This window comes from Arachis duranensis, chromosome 9 (assembly GCF_000817695.3).
Source record: "Arachis duranensis cultivar V14167 chromosome 9, aradu.V14167.gnm2.J7QH, whole genome shotgun sequence".
Classification (NCBI taxonomy): domain Eukaryota; kingdom Viridiplantae; phylum Streptophyta; class Magnoliopsida; order Fabales; family Fabaceae; genus Arachis; species Arachis duranensis.
Window position 1 is genome coordinate 98,334,307 of NC_029780.3, and position 6,742 is coordinate 98,341,048.

Consider the following 6,742-nt stretch of genomic DNA (forward strand, 5'->3'; position numbering starts at 1 on the left):
TAAACCTAGAGAATGCATAACAATGTCTTGACATGTTCTAAAAATTTGAATTGGATTGTAGTGTACGACAAATAGATATCAATGACAAAACTGATATGATCGCTGACTTAAAAATCTTAATCCAGTTATTATGTATAATGCGTCTGAGTTTTATATGAGTTGGTATAGAAGTGAATTTTCTTGTTACTTGCTATTGGCCAAGGCAATATTTTTGGTGACCAACACCACCACAGTAATATAACTCAATTTATTGACTAAAAAATGCGTACTTTCACTTGAGTTTTAATCAAATTTTCTCACTTTTCATACAACTTCAATTAGTTTTTAATTTTTTCTTCTAATTTTAATAATTGATAATTTGAATGAGTTTTGTCTTTGATTTGAGCATAATTGGTTTGATATCCAATTAGTGTTAGTGACAAATTTTATTTGAATTTTCGTATTGAAATACAGGGCATAGCTTAAAGAAAAAGTATCACAAAGAGTTATCGTGATTGGATTGGCGCAAACTTAGAGTCATGGAAAGAAAAATTCAAGCTCTACAACTTTTATGTTGAATACTTTCTTCAATTCTCAATGATTCTTGGTGTAATTCATAACTAAAGATTAGTGTTAAGAATTTTTCTGATGCTCTCAATCCTAACCTCTTCGTACTAATTTGATTATAACTTAAGTTATAGTGGTCCAAATAAGGCGGTTGGTGTTAGAAAACTAACATTCAGAGCTTTAAAATAATATGCATATGTATATAGTAGACAGTGAATATGAGCCGCGCATGCCACCATTTTTGTGCCACAAATTAAGCCTCACATAACACCACTAATGAAGTACGTGACTCATATTTTGGACCTCCAAAAGGCCCCAAACTTTAGGTTTTGGGAGTATTTAAAGAGAAGATATAAAGGAGAAAAGGGGAGGAGAGTTTAAAGTTAGTTTTAGTATGATATTCTTAGGTTTCTAGAGAGAGAATTTTTTCCTTCTTTCTAGAATTAGGGTAGATTTAGTTAATTTCTTATCAATTTCTTTCTAGTTTTAGTTTAGTTTTATTTACATTTTGTTGTTCTAGTATCTTAGTTTATTAGCACTTTCTTGTTATTTTCTTGTTATGTCATTTAGTGATTTAGTTTATAAATTGTTGTTGGATTTATGTATTTAATGTTTTATACTTTCCTATTGCTTAATTGAGTTGATATTATTAAATTCTTGTAGTGGGTAGTTATAATTTTTATTAATTCTTGAAATTTATAATGTTTTATATTTTTTCCTTCCAAGTATTTGATAAAATGTCTCATTTAGTCATAGAGTAGATTTTCATTCTTGACTTAAGTTGGAAACTTGGGTGATCTTGAGTTACTAATATCCAAGTTAATTGATAATTTAGAGATATTAATTAATCTTGTGTCTGCTAACGCTAATTCAATTAATAAGTTAGTTATGGCTTGTGGGTTAGGGTTAATTAAGCCTAATTGACTTTCTCAATTTGTAGAAGTTGACGAATTGGGTTTGCTATTCGTAATTATCAATTTGTGGTTAGTAACAAGGATTGTGATCCTTAACCCTCAACCATTCTTTTTAGCATTTAAATTTATTTTTTTCTACTAGTTAATTAACTGCTCTTATTTTAAACTCTTTTGACATTAACTCATTGCTTGTTCTTTTAATTTCTTCCTATTTAAATTGTTGTCAATTGCGAAGAAACTCTCGATTCTCATAGTCAATGATTGAGCATTTGATTGTGATTCAATAAGAGAACGATCCAGGATTAAATTCTCAGTTATTGTTTTGAATTGTCACATTTTTAACTAAACTTTGTGAGTATTAAATTTTGGTTTACACCTACAACGAACTTAAACTTTTAAACTTGTGAATTTTTTAAACCAGTCATATCACTCGTTACACATAGCTTTAAACCATGTCAGCAGAGCCTCATATGAGGTCTTCCAATCACCAAATATCTTCTCCACTGTTTTTTACTTAGCCAACCATGTCTTGCGGTAGCTCATCGTGTAATTGAACTTTACCTGAACATCTGCAATCATAGATTGCACTTTACACATAGATCATCTATAATATATCTGCAATCACAGCTTTTACTAATGGCTTTATCGCTTTTTACACATAGCTTTTGTTATAACATCTTATTTTCCAACAATATTTCTTTCGAACCAAACTAGTCCTGATAAGCCAATCACAGCTGTTTCCATGTTACTGTACACATTTGGTATAAAATGGCGTTAGTTCAGACTCGTAGACCCGGTAGTCAACTTCTATATGAATCATATAGTCTTTGATGGTTGCGATCACAATTTCTTTAGAACTGAATTCCATCCCAATAACAAATTCGCCGTCTACAACAACAAATGGGTCACTACAAGAAATATTAGTTTTAGCGACTAACTTTTAGTGGCAATAACTTAATAGCTGCTGTTTGTTTTATTTAAATTGTGTTTTTATGGCAATTATATATTTACCACTAATGATATATATTATAATGGCAATTATTATTATTGCCACTACAAAATATATAAAAAATACTTTTAGTTAGAAATTTTTGGTGGCCATAGTGTTATGGCTACTAGTATTCTTACTAAAACTTTTTTTTCATAACAATTGCCTAATTAAAGAACAAAAAGAGACATTGCCTGAAACAGAGATAGAAGAGAGAGAGCTCACCGCTGAAATTCTAAGTTCGTCACCGTCACCATCGGCATCGCCGTTGCAGTTCCAAAGGCTTCTGGAATCGAGCAAAGGCTCCTCTTCCGCCTCTGAGATTGAGAGAAAGGCATCTCCTCCGCGAACGATTCTTTGGACTTGATTTTCATCTGATCCGCCTCAGATCCGTATCGCAGTTCGTCTCAGATCTATGCGCCAAAGTCTTCCAGCCACCGTTGCTGCTCTTGTCGCAACACCGCACCTCTGCCGCTCGCACCGCCTCCGTTCTTGCTCGTAGACGCACAAGATCGTCGCCGCGGTAGATCTTCTCTATTTATTTTTTTGATTTTGGTTTGAATATTCAAAAGCATGTGATTCTCTCTCTGTTATTACTTTTTCTCTATTTTCTTTCTTGATCCTAATCAATCTGGCATATCAAGCTGAAATCAAAGTGTTTAAGTATTTCAGATTCTAATTTTTTGTTTGCTCTGTCTTCTCCGTTCTTGCTTGCTTGCGCTGTTCTTGCTTGCCTGCTCCGTTTATATTTGGATTTTGGTTTAAATGTTTGAAATACTTTCTACAGAGTTTCATTAAGATTATGTTTGTATTATTGCTCAGAATATAAGAGTAGAGGGTAAAATGGATTAACGCTACACCTATCGTTAAAGATTTGGTGATTCTAATGCCAAGTACAACTATTTCTACCCCTATTGATATTTTCTAAATCTTCTCTGCATTGTGATGACTGGGGTTAGAATAAAGAATTAAAAATGAAATAATGTTGTACAAATTGAAATTGCATTTGTTCTTATAAAATATTTTTTAATGCTAATACAATTTCTTTTGGGATCAAAACTAGAACTATTATATAGCCTCACTGCTTAAGTGCTGATTAACTTATTCTATGAAACTGATATTGAGCTTGTATTGGTAGTTGAGTATTTGGATTCTTGTCATGGATATCATCTTTGTTCCATGCTTACTGATTGCTAGGTGCACTCAAGCATGTTAAGTTGAAGCATGGCACAGACAATATTAAAGATCTCTAGTATGAATTTTCCTTTATACTTGGATTTTAGTTTGTCCCTTTGAAATAATTACGAGACACTTGATTTAATATTTTGTCAGCTTATTTGGTTTCTAGTTGAATCCACCATTCGATATAAGCTTCAAATTCAGTTTTTAAATTTACTTTATCATTTTAATTTGCTTTGTGGTGAATGTCACTGCTTATTCTTTTAACAGGCAAACCAAAAAGTTTCAAAGGCTGTTTTGTTGAAGGACTTGTATATGGAAATTAAGAGAATGAAAGAAGGTACATTCAACATTATCATCTTATGTTTTGGAATATAGGGAGAATCTTGTATCAGACCTTTTTTTTCAAAATAAATGCAGATGTGCGGGCTGCTAGGGAAAAGAATGGTGTATACATTTCTCACGAAAGATTTGCCAAGGAAGAAGCTGAAAAGAAGGTCAAGCATACTTGTTTTCAATATCTACATATCTACATCATTCTCTGATAAGAATAATAAGATTAAGGATGTCTACACTCCCAAGTTTTTAGCAGAAAGCTCAAATAATAAGATTAAGGATGTTCTGTATCTTGTGATATTTCCTATTTCAGTTTCCGCAATCTAATATTGGCTTGTTATCTATTTAGGCAAAAGATGAGAGGATAGAGCAAATAGAGAATGATCTCAGCCTTAGTCAAAAGGTATTCCGTGGAGTATATCAGGTTGACATTTTGCTATTCAGATTAAGAGTATCTTGTCTCAAATTAAACTACCGCTTCAGGAAAAATTAGAAAAAACTAGCAACTCCTTGCGAGATCTCCAAGAGAACTACAGAATGGTAGTTTCAACATTGAAGGAGAAGGAATATACAATTTCCAAGCTATTGAAATCAGGTTTATCAATTGTCGCATGCTGGCACATTTGTGCTGTTTTTGTTCAGTATATATGATTTGCTTTATTTTATCTCTAACAGAAAATGCCTTAGTCGTGCGTGCGAAGGAAATGTGTACTGATCTGCAGATCGCATAAGATCATATTGATTCACTATCCTCAAAATTAGGTATGATTTACTTTGCTCTGAACTTTGATGACCACCATAAGAAATAGGTACTCTTCATTTTTGCTGTCGCATTCGCCTTTCATTGACTCCATTGTTGTAGCTACATAATTTTATTGAAGGGCTCTTTACTTTCCTCATAAAGAGTAGTGGTTGTGTTTGGTTTCTTCTTAAGGACAAAGCCCTAATACAGAGGGTGGTAGGACAAACCTATTGGAAACTGTTCGGACTTCAGACTCTATTCCCTTTATTTTTTTTGGAAACTGTTTTAAGTTTTTGAAAATGTTTACTTTACTAAAACTTGTGACTAATCTAGTGGAGTTAAAGAGTGTTAACTGCTTGTTGCTACACTTAGTCAAAATCACAACTTCCTTTGCTGAAATCCAGCAGAAGGATCTTTGCTTTAGGTAAATCTTCAGTACCTTTCCAATTTTTAATGCATTTGTTTTATTGAAATATTTTATTTATTTTATTTTATTTTTGATAAAATTGTTATAAATTTTGCTTATTTGAAGATTGTGATATTTTCTTTCATGTAGAGCGAAATTTGGTGAATCTTCTCTCTTGGAGGAGATTTTTTCTATGCTTTATTGCATGGCAATCGTGAGGTCAGCTTCTATTTTTATTAATTCTGGAGTAGACAATTACACACTAGAATTAGGGTTCAATTTAGTATGTTTCTTATTTTTATTTTTAGATATCAGTTTATCTCATAAATGTTTTATACTGTGATGGATACAATTAATTCGTAGAATCCTTGTAGGTAATTTCTCACCCTATTTTTCTTCAATTCAATTAACACTGATTTGATTTCCCCTATCAATGCAGTTTATAATTTTTTTGGAAAATTTTCATTTGCTGAAGGATGTTTTGCTGCCTAACTTGATGGAGCTTTGTAGAATGTGAAAAGCTAGTTAGCTTTCTAGCTGCAAATAACTTGAATCTGCTATCTTATCTATCATGAGTGTATGAGGGGTTTTTAATAGAGACTCAAACATTAGAATGATTAACAGCAAATGGTTAACATGCATATAGACAAGATCTAACAAATTTAACTGTATGGCATGTGATGGCAGGTGAGATACAAGGGGCATATCAAATAAAAATTACTACAACTGCCCTGATTTTGTTGCTAGCCAGTAGGCACAATGAATTGACAAGAGTAAATATACTAGGCCATCTAATTAAGGTATTACAATATTATATTGATTCAATATATTCGTTTAAACAATCTTTTTGAAGTGGCTGCTGAGTAGTTGAGCTTATTTGCTTTTCAAAGTCTAATGTGAGAATAACGACAAGATCAAAAGCTAAATCAGCTTCAAATCAATGGGTAATGTTGCCATTTTCTACAAAGGTAATTCCATTTTATTACATATAGAACCTTAAATTGTATATGATATTATTGTTATCATGAGACCAAATAGAAGGTTCGTATTTAGCAATAATTTGACGATCTGTTGTTTGATTTTTACTATAATTATTGTTATCATTAGAAACTAAATTCAATGCATTACATTGAAGGAGAAATTTAAGGTCCTAATTATTGTTGTTGAAAATGATGAATTTTTTCCCAGAGGAAGGAGCACTTTGATGAATGTTGATGATGTAATTATTGAAACAAGTCTTGGCAGATCTATCTAGACTATGACGACAGAGGAAAGAGAGAAAAGAGGGATTGGTTTATAGCCTAACTTGATGTAATATAGTTATAGGCTTATAGCATTTTTGTTGTTTAAATTTGTAACATGATTTATTATTTTTCAAGAGAATTTTGTATATCAATATTTTGAGTTTAATGAAATATCTCATTTTATAGTAATTAAAGAAAATTAGTATAATATAACTGTTATGGTGGGTAACCGGAGATTGTCTGAATGGATGGCGTTGGCTGGCCCAAATGTGTGAAGGAGGAGGTTTCCATGTGAGTATGCAACTTGGGAGACTCCGTCCGACTTGTGCTCGTGAGTGAATGGGGGGTGGTACCTGCAAAGACACTCCGATGCCTAAGTTAGCAAGA

At 32.3% G+C, this 6,742-nt stretch overlaps 1 non-coding gene across 8 annotated transcripts; it reads left to right on the top strand.

Moving 5' to 3' along the window:
- The first annotated feature begins 2,589 nt into the window (after positions 1 to 2,589).
- On the top strand, positions 2,590 to 6,525 carry LOC107466351 (uncharacterized). 8 transcript variants are annotated; one of them, XR_008002850.1, is made up of 9 exons: positions 2,590 to 2,971; positions 3,898 to 3,967; positions 4,048 to 4,124; positions 4,313 to 4,366; positions 4,447 to 4,558; positions 4,639 to 5,330; positions 5,799 to 5,911; positions 6,002 to 6,079; positions 6,300 to 6,525. It is a non-coding gene; the product is annotated as an uncharacterized LOC107466351 (transcript). The 8 variants fall into 8 exon arrangements; XR_002367426.2 differs by having other exon boundaries at positions 2,591 to 2,971; positions 4,313 to 4,558; positions 4,639 to 4,725; positions 5,262 to 5,330; XR_008002848.1 differs by having other exon boundaries at positions 4,313 to 4,558.
- The last annotated feature ends 217 nt before the right edge of the window (positions 6,526 to 6,742 follow it).